Here is a 13,277-nt window from a genome sequence, read left to right as displayed (position 1 = left end):
GTGAACAAGTCAAATTGCTGCCTTACCCAATATTTCCTTTTGAGGATTTCCCAACACCACTGTTACTATATCCCAGTAAGAGCAAAACACATTGTAAATGCTGAGTGGTGAGAGAACGTCCAGCGAAGTAGTTTAGTATTGCACAGGGTTCCCAAGGAAGATTGGAGGAGATGAGGAGGGAAGCTGAGGAGAGAATAGGTAATTAGGAACTTGGTGTGCTGTATTAGAGAACTTATGTTTTATTCAGTAGTATCCACCGTTTTTAAGTAAATTAGTATTATCAGTTTTATAGTAAAGAAAATTCATTCTTAAAATGGTATACTCTATCTGGAAAAAAATTTTTATAATGTGTATTAAGATAATTAAGGGATTACAGGACTGAGCCTTGGTTACTTTGAGTAGGAGAGATCTGAACATAGTTATGTAAACTCCTAAACATGAAAAGGCTGCATTGCAAGAGAGAGATGGGGTAATTGATGGAATGATTTGCCAGAGGCATAAGATGCCAGCTGAAGGATTAACAGAGACAGAACAAGGAGCATCTCAATACTAGGTATGAAGAAAGGAGGGGAGAAGTGGGGAGATGCCTGTGCGTATCGAGATGGACAAAGGAAACAGAGAATTCTCATGGGCTTTACTTAACTTGTGAACTAGGAAACCATGTGGTCATCTGAGAATGATGAAGGGAGTAAAGGCAGATGGTGCTTCAGTGAGACTTTGGGATAACAGTTGAGGAAAATGGGAGCTAGAGATAAATGTGGACATACAGAAAGATTATTTGGCAGTGTTAAAGACCATCTGAGATGGGATGTCATCAATATATAGTGACTTCAATAGAAATCTCCTCTGCTAATAGCACCTGACCAATCACAGGAGACTAAGGAAAGCAAGAGGCAGCCGTTTGATTGGACAAGCACAGGCCTGTCGTTTCATCCTGTGAAGAGGCCACAGGTAATGGGTATTGACAAATACTGTTTTTGAAGCCTGAATCATAATGCCTAAGGCTGACTGCAGACTTAGTTAACTTTCACAGATTCAGGATTATGATCGGTACACAAAGCAAAGCCCTAGTTGCTTTGCATGTTGATACAATCTATTGGTAATCAACTTTATTTTTTTTTTTAAGTAATTAATTTATTTTTTATTGGAGGCAAATTATTTTACAATATTATATTGGTTGGTTTTGCCATATATTGACATGAATTCGCCCCGGGTTTACATAAGTTCCCCTCCAGAACCCTCCCCACCTCCCTCCTCCCTTTATCCTCCCTCTGGGTCATCCCCTCACGCCAGCTCTGAGCATCCTATAACATGCATCGACCCTGAGTGGTAATCAACTTTAATGTCCTCCAACTGTTAGCTCTCTTTTATCTAACAAATGTGGACGTTTTGAAAGGGAGAATTCAAATAAATTTGAGAAACACCCAGTTTATGGAAGCAGCCAACTTGCCTTTTGTTCTTCTGAAAATGTTTCCTTATTGTCCACAAACTTTCTTCATACTCTTCTCTTTCAGAGCTTTTTGTTGTTCATTTATTTAGTCAATGAATATTTGAGTGATATGCTTCAGGCATAATAATTAAAATCCAATCACCTGAGCTGGAAAGTTTGTCTGTGTTAGTTGCTCAGTCATGTCTGACTTTGTGAACCCCTGGACTGTAGCCCGCCAGGCTCCTCTGTCCATGAAATTTTCTGGGTAAGAATACTGGAGTGGAGTGCCATTCCCTTCTCCAGGGGATCTTCCCTACCCAGGGATCAAACCCAGGTCTCCCACATTGTGAACAGATTCTTTGCCAACTGAGCCACCAGGGAAGCCCTGGTGTCGAACTGGAAAGTTTAGTTTTAGTATTTTTGAACATGGAAGAATTTGAGAATTATTCTTGGTTCTAACATGTTGGGAGCAACCAGATATTCCTGAGGCTTTTTCAGAGCTAATGGGTCATGCTGTATAACAAGGTGCCGAAAACTCATAAGGAAAAGTAAAATAATGATATGACACTACCAAGGGCAAATATCTCCTACTTGGAGGGAAAAAGATTCATTTGCACTTTCAGTCTCTTCCTCTCTCATAATCTTTCTACATGAATTATGAGATTTGATGGCTGTGGTGATGGGGGTTTTAATGTATATAAAACTTTCTTTTCTTTTAATAATTTTTATTGGGGTGTAGTTGCTTTACAAAGTTGTGTTAGTTTCTGCTGTATAGCAAAGTGAATCAGCTATAAATGTATATATATGTGTGTGTGTGTGTGTGTGTGTGTGTGTGTGTATAAACACCACCTCTTTTTTGGATTTCCATCCTGTTTAGGTCACCACAGAGCACAGGGTAGAGTTCCCTGTGTTATACAGTAGGTTCTCATTAGCTTTCTATTTTATACTTAGTAGTGTGTATATGTCAATCCCAATCTCCTAATTCATCCCAATATCTAGCTAAGGCATTTTCAGAACTAATGTCATCCATATGTTTGTTTCTACATTTATGTCTCTATTTCTGCTTTTCAAATAAGTTCATCTGTACCATTTTTCTAGATTCCACATATATGCGTTAATATATGATCTTTGCTTTTCTCTTTCTGACTTCACTCTGTATGACAGTTTCTAGGTCCACCTACATCTCTGTAAATGGCACAATTTCATTCCTTTTTATGACTGAATAATATTCCATTGTATAAATGTGCCATGTATTCTTTATCCATTTCTTTGTTGATGGGCGTTTAGGTTGCTTCCATGTCCTGGCTATGGTAAATAGTGCTGCAATAAATATTGGGGCCCTTAAGTTTATTTATCTGAGCTAGACTTGAGATAGCCCTTTTCTGCCTCTTCTCCCACCAGACTACAAGTCCAGAAGGACAATGTGTGGCTCAAAAATATTTGTTAAATGAATGGAAGAGTCATGCTAAACAGATATCATGAGTCTAGTAAAGTTATCTAAGCTATGCAAGCCATGGTTGGGTTCTGCTATAAACCAGTGACCCCTCAGAGGACCCATGGCTCCTGGGGAGTGAAGTTTCTGAGATGAAACTCTGTGATGTGAACTTCAGACAGGTCAGCCATTTCTCACACCCTCTAATGTGATTGGTTGCCTGTTCTTTCTGCACTTTCCATCTCAAATATCCTCTAGGCAAATTGCATCTGAGAAACTCATCTGAAGAATCCAAATCATCACAAATTATTTTCTGCCTACCATTACAATCACTGTTAAAGGCTTCACCCACTTCATTTACTCTGTTTCTTCATTTCAGTGCTATCAAGTTCTGGGAGAAACAGAATAGTGTGATGATGTGCTAATTATATTTTTATGCCTTAACAAATATCTAGTGCTTAGGACACAGCTTGGTTTCCTGCATATGTTAAAAATAAGCAAATGAACAAAACAAAAAGCAAATAAGCAAATACAAATTACCAAATGATACCATATTCAGATCTTTGAAATCATGAAAGCCATGTTCTGATGCCTTTGTTTATAGCTATATCATGTTTTTCTCTTTTTTTCCCTCCCTCTCATTAAATGTAAGCTAAGAATTTAGTTATCTTCTACCATTCCATAATTTTTTACCCAAGTCAGTTTTGATAAATGATATAGCTTGGGGAGGTAATTTTCTTAGGGGCCTTATTTAATTCTCATCCTAAACCTATGAGATTAGTGATACCTACATTTTGCAGGTGGGAGGGCAGGTTCTGATAGGTTAAGGAACCTGATAATAAAAACAAGCATTGTGACGGAAGCGTAACATTCAAATACATGATTATGCCAACATCAGACTGGTTAGGTTCTATTATCACTATTTTAATAATAAGATAGTTTCAGTTCAAGGAGAGAAAGCACTCTGCTCAAGGCCTCTCAACTAGTAGAGATGTGTGACCAAGGCTAGGGTTCCTGCGCAGCCTGTCCCACCCCAGCACGTGCTTTCCTAGCTGACTAGCTTGTTTAACTAAGGGCTTTCTCTCAGCAGGGGACAATTCTTGAGCATGTACAGCTTCCCTGTAACAGGGAAATTACTGGATAAAATTGTATGCTGTCTTGTCCAATTAAAAGACAGTCAGTGCTGAGAACATCTTACTCGCTGAAAGTGAGTGTTAATGCTTCTATTCTTTAGTCTTGCTTTCAGGAAGTATAGTTTATATAGTTTAGTCTTGCTTTCAGGAAACTAAAACATGATAAGCAAAAACAAGTGAAAATTCTATGGCTGCTTACTGCCTTTGCCTTTTCCTTTCTTTTCTCCTTAGCTAGTGCCAAAGTAATCACCTAATACACAACCCCCAGAAGCATTATGCTGACAGACCCTGATGTTCCACTTCTGTGTTTTCATTGGAGCTGTGCAGTTATGTCTTAAATCAAATGGAGATATGCTGTGAGAGATGCTGAATGGAATTTTTTTAAAGGCAATGAGGATCACAGTGACTACTCCTTGCTGATTTTTGGTGGGGAAGGAATAGTAGGAAAACAAACTAAACATGAAAAAATCGTTGTTTCTTCCACATTGCCGTGTAAAGATACTTTGCTTGTTGTGTTCTATACACATTTAATCAGATCAGTCTAGCTGATAAAATTAAAGCTCCCCTCCCCTGGCCCCATGCTAATTATTCTTGTTAATTATTTTTTAATTATCTTTCTATTGCTGCTTCTAGAACAACTGTCATAATTTCCACCTGAGAAGCTCCAGACATGACATACCTATAAATGTAATATCAAGGGTGGTGGCTGGCGTGTGAGTGCTTTCAGAAGAAACACAGAAGAGAAATCAAACCCAAATGCAGCTCTTAGCACATTACGATGGGTGAGTCTCTCAAACTGCTTCTGTTAATTATTCATTAGAGGAACACACACACTAAACCACTTAATTATTTGAGTGGTTACCTAGTTTATATCTCTGTATTTGTCAAATGTCTGACAGCATGTTGGACAAAGCAGAGCTCAAATAGTCTGCTACATTGTGTAACCTTACTTTCAGAAATAAAAGAAAAGATAGGCTATGCACCAATTAATTGTGCGGACCTTTGAGGTCTGCCATGTAACTAGATGATGATAACTAGATCTTCTGTGTTGAAGTCATTGGCACCATGCTAGGCATTCTGGGAGTATGCAAAGTCACTGGATTTTTGTTCTCTATCTCAATTATTTTAAAACGTTAATAGCAAGGAAAAACATGCACATGTGACATTAAAAAAAATTAGAGACCAAAGGAGTGAGAGAAATTAGAGACCAAAGGAGTGTGAGAAGAGACTATCAGGGCAGAGTTTTCCTGAAAGACGTGTAGGTGGGCGTACATCATCAGGCGTGGATAAAAGTTTAGAGGCAGTGAACATAGGCTCTTTAGTGGGTAGCTGGCCTGATTGAATTGAAAGCTGTGTGTAGGGATATTATAGGTAAGGTAAATATATAGCATATATATCATATATGGTATTATCCATTTGCTCAGAATGTCCTTAGTCAAATTCCTTTTCAGAGGCCTGAAACCCTGCAATACTCACAATGTAGTTAGTAAGTTTTTATTCTCTAATATGAGATTAGCAAATTGTACCTCAAGCCAGTCTCATCTGTGTGCTTGTTTTTCAGAAAAATAAATTTTGTATCATTGTTACAATTGGAATATATAATATTTATAAAGTTTCATGCAAACTCTTTGCCCAACAATGGGACCAAACTACTTGTTTAATTAATGTGAAAGATCAGGGAAGGAACTGCTGCTTAAAAATATTCCATATAAGATTATCACGTTTGCTTGATGTCATCTCTTCTTATCATTTCTAAGAGAGATAATAAAGAGTTCGTTTCTCCTACCTCAATAAAGCAATCAACTGAAGGCAAGTGTAGTCTACTCTCAAAGAGTCGGAATATCTAGTTATTCTTGAATATATGAGAAAAATGATCATCTTTAAAGCCCAGAGTCCAATATAGTGCTCTAATGCCTAAAAATCTTCAAATGATTTAACAATGGGATAACACTGGTCTCCAGGTTTGTTCAGTTTCTAAAAATACAGCTTCATTGCCTTTTTTCCCCAATGAGAATTAGAGGTCAAGCTTAGAGAAGAGTTACTCCCAATTTTGATAGTGGTATAATTCATAATTCACATGCATTTCATATTTATTTCCTACACAATTCTATGAGATAAGTAAAATGATCACAATCATTCCTGCCCTTAGACATGAATAAGAAGGGCATCTACTAGTCAGTATCCTGAGCTTTAGAAGACAGTGCAAATTATAGATATTAAGACACAGACAGTCTTTCCTTTTCAAGATTTTCTTTTATTAATTTTTTTATATGCGTAGAATTAATTTGATTGCAGAGAACTGTGGAAAATAACTGTGTTAGCCAAAGTGCATGTTCCAGGCCAGAGGATGCGGGGCTGAGTGTGTGTTTGTGTCTGTGTGTGTGACATTTTCTGCCCTGGGAAACTAGAGAAAGAATCACATGGAATTTAGAAATATGGTAACGATGACCTGTATGTGAGACAGCAAAAGAGACACAGATGTAAAGAACAGACTTTTGGATTCTGTGGGAGAAGGCGAGGGTGGGATGATTTGAGAGAATAGTGTTGATTTGAGAGAAAAGTGTTGAAACATGTATATTATCATATGTGAAATAGATCACCAGTCCAGGTTCCATGCATGAGACAGGGTGCTCAGGGCTTGTGCACTGGGATGACCCTGAGGGATGGGATGGGGAGGGAGGTGGGAGGCGGGTTCAGGATGGGGAACACATGTGCACCCATGGCTGATTCATGTCACTGGATGGCAAAAACCAGCACAGTATTGTAAAGTAATTAGCCTCTAATTGAAATTGAGACACAGGTGTATAGAACAGTCTTTGGGACTCTGTGGGAGAGGGCAAGGGTGGCATGATTTGGGAGAATGGCATTGAAACATGTATATTATCATATGTGAAACAAATCACCAGTCCAGGTTCGACGCATGATACAGGATGCTCGGGGCTGGTATGCGGGGATGACCCAGAGGGAGGATAAGAGGAGGAGGGAGGTGGGAGGGGGGTTCAGGAGGGGGAACTCATGTACACCCGGGGTGGATTCATGTCAATGTATGGCAAAACCAACCAATATAATACTGTAAAATAATTAGCCTCCAATAAAAAAAAAACAACAAAACCAAACAGTGTTATTGCTTACATCGTAAATCACCAAAGTGGTATGCCTAGACATTCTCTTCCTCCCTACTTCACCCCTCTCCTTGGATGGTCTAGTTTTGGTAGATGCTCAGGGTCATCGGCAAATCCTGGCACTTCAGTCATTAGCCAGGAGGTCTGGGAAGTTTCTGCCTTCTGTCCCCGGCAGATCCATAGTCCCATACAGGCTTTGAGTGGGGCAGGGGCAGACCCAGGGAGTGCAGAGTGGCTGTCTGTCCTCTGGGTGCTCAGCACTTTCCAGAGGACTAGGCTGGAGCAGTGGGGAGGGGAGGTTGAGTGTAAAATAGGCCACTTAGGGGGTGTAGTTTATCTGATACATTTTAGGTATTGTGACCTGTGCTATGTTGGCCTTCATTTGTTGTTTTGTCTTGGTCCGTGCTAGTATTGGGGAAGACCCGTTCTCAGTTCTACAGAGGAGCAAACTGAGGCTAAGGGAATTAAATTCATTGACCAATGATTGGTAAATAACAGAGCTGGGATTTGAACACTGATCTATTGAATTTAGAGTCTTCAAATTTCAGATAGAGCGAAGGTAGTTTATGGAGGGAGCACCTTGAAAAATGTGTGTGTGTTGTGTGTGTGTGTTAGTCACTCAGTCGTGTCCGACTCTGCGACCCCATGGACTGTAGCCCACCAGGCTCCTTTGTCTATGGGATTTTCACAGCAAGGATACTGGAGTGGGTTGCCATTTCCTTCTCCAGGGGATATAGACTTACATAATAAATAAAACTTCTTGTAGAAGTCCAAGGAAAAAAGCCACATGGGAAAACCTTGTCCTGGAAAGATTTGTCCCCTGGTCTAGAGGCTATTAATCTTAGATGCATAAGAGTCAGCCTTGGTTCTTAATCTAAAGGTTTCCAGAGGATTATTTCTTAAAGCTTGAGTCACCAAATGTGCATAGTCTTTACATACACACACAATATGAAAATTGATCTCAAGTTAAGAAGAGTAGGAAATTCAAGATTAAACCAAGGGAAATAGCGTTCTTTATTGCAGTACTTCTTAGAGTCTTAGATTTACTTATTTGGATTTCTCTGGAGTACATAAGAAGCATAACTTCCCCAAACTGCTTGTTGATTGGCCTGTTTTGTGGAGCACTTTGTTGCTGTGGAAGTAGTAATTCACAGCCCCTCTACTGCTCACTCTCCCACTGCAGGGAGTGGAGGGGAGCAGTCTGATAGCTGCTCTGTCTGACCCATGGCAGCTGAAATTAATGGTTCCCACATCTGACTAGCACTCAGGCCCCTGGCAAGGGAAGGAAAGACTGATCAGCATGGTTCTGCCATAAAACTAGTTCTCAAGTTACAGTCATGGTGCTGAGAGCCAAAAAAACTGATTTGAACAAAAGCTTAAAAGTGCTTGCTTTTGGGGGTTAAGTTTCTAGGCTTTCCACATAAATGGAAAATAAACAGAAAGGCAGTACCATTATTTACTTTTATATTTCCATTTTGGGAAAAATAGGAGAGGAAATGATCATCCAAATAAATTTGGACAAAGTCAGACAAGTAAAGGAAATGAAAATTATTGAGTGTCTGTGCCTGTAGGCTAGTAGTATTAGAAACAAAACATCCACAGCATGGGTGACAGAAGAAAATTATGAGAAACTAAGATTTTATACTTGAAAAGAAACAGTCTTACTGCTGCAGGATAGCAGAAATGTCTAGAACAGGTTATTATGCAATGTGCTTGCAAGTGGAAAGGGTAATTGAAGAGGTATAAATCAGAGCATTACTGACTAATTTTCATGTAGGAAGAATTTGTTTTAGAGACTAAGTTAGTGCTTCTCTAAAAGGTTTAAATATAAAGTCACTACAAACAGGTATACTGTAGACTTTTAGGACAGAGGAGAAGGAAACGGCAACCCACTCCAGTACTCTTGCCTGGAGAATCCCATGGGCGGAGGAGCCTGGTAGGCTACAGTCCATGGGGTCGCAAAGAGTCGGACACGACTGAGCGACTTCACTTCACTTCACTTTAGGACAGAAGATACAAGGCAAAGAAATATGTGAAATGACAAGAGCAAGAGAAGATAACAGGATTAGTCGTATGGGAGATTTCACATTCCTTGTTGTGATGTGTGATTTGTGAAACTTTTGAGACAAGGTTGGCATGAGGGAAAAGGACATGATGGATTTTCTAAATGCAGATCATAGATTTATTTATTTTTCAGTGACAAGAGCTGCCCAGAAATTTGGTTAGGGTAAAAATTTCAGTTCAGCTATAAATAGATGTCCGGAATTCCCACAGTCATCAGAAGTATAGGAAAGTGGAAAATGCATAGTGAAAGTCACTCAATTGTGTCCAACTGTTTGCGACTCCACAGACTAATCCATGAAGTTCTCCAGGCCAGAATACTGGAGTGGGTAGCCGTTCCTTTCTCCAAGGGATCTTTCCAACCCAGGAATCTAACCCAGGTCTCCTGCACTGAAGGCAGATTCTTTACTAGCTGAGCCACCAATCAGCGCAAACTTTTGTAAAGTAGCATCTGTCCCCACAAAATATTCCTTGTGTTATGTAAATGTACAGCAGTAATCTCTGCCCCAAGAGACACCTGAAGCTCTCCCCAGCTTTCAGTGTTATTCTCAGAGTAGTATTAGCTGACATGCCCACAGTTCCTCATGGCAGCTCTGAGGAAGATGTCTTGTAGCTGAATGCATGCAGTATGAAGAAGTCCCTGCTTGGGCATCAAGGTTCTGGCCAGTAGACTTTCTACAAACTCCTGGAGATTAGGAAAGAAAGGAATCAAATTATAAGAACAATATAAACAGCTTATAAAGTAAGTACATAGTTAACCTTGTTATGTGTATATGTATTTAATTATGAATATAGTGCTGATTTTTTATGTACTTTATATACAAGTAAGCTTGTTTATTAACAATCTTCTCAGTAGGGATTGGTCATGTCTTTTGGAGTCCTGGGTGGAATTTATGTCTTCTTTAGCCTCCTTGCATTTTGTTTCTGCTCAGCGACTTGCTGTTTTTTTTTTTTTTTTCATAACAGATCTAGCTCGGAAAATAACTTGGTAGCCCTTCAGACTCCTTTTTCATTTTATTTAAGCCTTGATTTTATTGTGCAAGTGTTTCTGCCTTTAGCACCACTCCTGCTAGCTTATTACTACTGCTAGACATTTTCACTGAGCTCTGTTTATGCCATGCACTTGCATTATACTGTGGAGTTAGAGATATCTCTGTTTAGTCAGGAAAAATGGGAACTTCTCTCTGTTATACTAAATGTTTTCTAGCATAAAATTATGAGCTATCAAAGCAACAGTTTTTCCCCCCACCAGATAGAAAATTTAAACATTTAACTGCAAACCACACATATTCATTGATTGCTTGATATGGGCCCACTACAAGAAGTAAAATACAAGAAGAAGATATGCCTGCCTTCAAAAACCTCATAATCTAGCAGAGAAGCTGCTGCTGCTAAGTCACTTCAGTCGTGTCCGACTCTGTGCGACCCCACAGACGGCAGCCCACCAGGCTCCCCCGTCCCTGTCCCTGGGATTCTCCAGGCAAGAACACTGGAGTGGGTTGCCATTTCCTTCTCCAATGCATGAAAGTGAAAGTGAAGTCGCTCAGTAGTGTCAGACCCTCAGCGACCCCATGGACTGCAGCCTTCCAGGCTCCTCCATCCATGGGATTCTCCAGGCAAGAGTACTGGAGTGGGGTGCCATTGAATTATATAGTGCAAGGGCTCTTGTAGAGGTGATTGAATGCTCTCCTTGTCCTCTTTGACAGAACACTCTCTTGGCTTTCTCCCTATTTCTCTGGCTTCTGTTTATTTTTATTTTTCCATTGCAGATTTATACTCTACAACCAAGAATCTGGAGTTCCTCTAGGGCAGATCATAGCCCTCTTCTCCTCTCTATATATTCTCTTCCCAGTTTGTTTCTCTGTATCCATGTCTACTATTTTAATTTATATGCAGAAGACTCATAAGTTTTCCCTTTACTAGAAACTCTCCTCTGAGTTTCAGACCTATATATTTAATTTTTATTTGACATATCTCCAGGGAATGTCAAACTTTAATATAATATGATAAAAGACTGAACTCAAGATCCAAACGGCTCCTCTCAAAATCTTCTAGTACCACAATGAATGGCACTGAAATCTATTTCCTTGTTCAAGCTAGAAAATGAGGGACTATGCTTTGACATTTCCTTTTTATTTGTCTCTAGAACTCAATCTATAATTAAGCCCTATTGGTTTTCCTTTCTTAATTTCTCTTACTTGTATTATTATAATAGCCTCCTTTCTCCACTCCCAGATCTGTTTTCATTCTGAAGCCAGAGTGATCCTTTCAAAACTCTAATCTTATCAGAGGATTTCTTTCTTAAAATCTTTTCCCACTGTTATTTTTTTAATAATAACCTTATCAAGATATAATTTACATACCATAAAATTCACCCTTTTGAAGTGTGCAATTCGGTAGGCTTTAGAATATTCACGAGTTGTGCAATTATCGTCTCTATCTAATTTTAGAATATCTTTTTCTTCTCAAAAAGGAAACTTGTAACTAATACCAGTCACACTCCATTCTTCCCTTCCCTCAGTCTCTGACAACTACTAATCTACCTCTTTCTCTACAAATTTGTCTACTTTTTATATTTCATATAAATTGAATTATACAATCCCATTGTTTTTTGGATGAAGACAAAACTCATTAACCTTGGCTTTAAAACTCTGCGGAGCCTGGTCTCCATTTCTTCTCATGTCTCATCTCAAATTGTATTCTCCTCCATCTCTTGAATCCATTCACGCCAGGCTTCTTTCTTTATTCCCCACTTAGCATGCTTCCTACTGCTAAACGTTTTTGCATGTGTTATTTTCTCTTTCTCTTCTTATCCAGTAAATTCTGTCTCATTGTTCAACCAAAGCCCAAATGTTACTCTTTCAGAATGGATGCTCCTGACCCTTCTGACTGTATCAAATCTCCAAAGTACAGGCTCTGATGACACAGGATGCTTCTACTTTGAAACCTTTGTCACAGTTGCAGTATTCATTTTTCTTCTGTCATTATTTGATTAATGCCTTTTCTTCAGTAGTCCAAGCTCTGCCTTAGTATCTAACATAGAGTCTGACAGATGGTAGGCACTGATTAATGTTTACTTAATGAATAAAAGAAGATTGGAATAAAGATTTGTAGAAAATAGGTGCTGAAGTTGAGCTGACATTAGAAAAAGATGAAAAATGGAATGCAAAGTTTGGTAGGGGAAGTATGCAGCAAATATTTTCAGAACTGGCTCTTGGCATCCTGGGATATAAATGTAACTCAACCTTCTGCACCTTCTTACCTCATCTTCTCCATCTGTAAACTGAGGATTGCATTTGTCTTTTTATGCCACAAACTAATTCAAAGACTCAATGAGGTAATGTATTTAAAGACGTTTTTTAAACCATATATCAGAGTTATTAAATTAAAAGTGTTGTTCTTATTAAATAATCTAGAAATATATACTCAATAATCTTGGTTATTTATAGGATATAAAACTAGGTTGTATGGAAAATAGGGAGAATGATAACTTTTACCATTTGTATGTGTAACACATATATTTGTCAATTATAAAGTTTAAATTTGTTTCCTTGATTGATGAGAACAGGAAAGGCATTTTGCTATTTTATGAAAAAAGAGAAGCAACTGGATTTAAGGTAAGATGACATATGCGACAACAGGATTAGAAGTAGCCAAAATATTGAATACTGGCAGAGATCTTAGATAACAGCTATAACTGAACCAATAAGAAGTTCAAGTCTGGTGTGAGATTTAGTTAGGAAGGAAAAACAAAAGCTGGATGTGAAAATGGATGTTTCATTTGAAAACCCAAATTTTGTTTCATATTGTTGATTAAATATATTACAGCACTATAATCTAAGAATTTCTCTGAGTTCTATGTGATTAAAAACTCATCAGTAGCTTCTGTGGGATAAAAAATTTATGTGGAGACCAATCACAGTATCCTGGAAAGGAGAAAAATTGGCATTAGCACTAAATACAGTGCCTGTTTAATAAATATGTGTATATGGTTTGAGTGTGCTCCGGGAGTTGGTGATGGACAGGGAGGCCTGGCGTGCTGTGATTCATGGGGTCGCGGAGAGTCGGACACGACTGAGTGACTGAACCGAACCGAACCG

This window comes from Moschus berezovskii, chromosome 10 (genome assembly GCF_049115385.1).
Source record: "Moschus berezovskii isolate FMDL1 chromosome 10, NW_MosBer_1.0, whole genome shotgun sequence".
NCBI classification, from domain to species: domain Eukaryota; kingdom Metazoa; phylum Chordata; class Mammalia; order Artiodactyla; family Moschidae; genus Moschus; species Moschus berezovskii.
Note: the sequence above shows the minus strand (reverse complement) of the source record.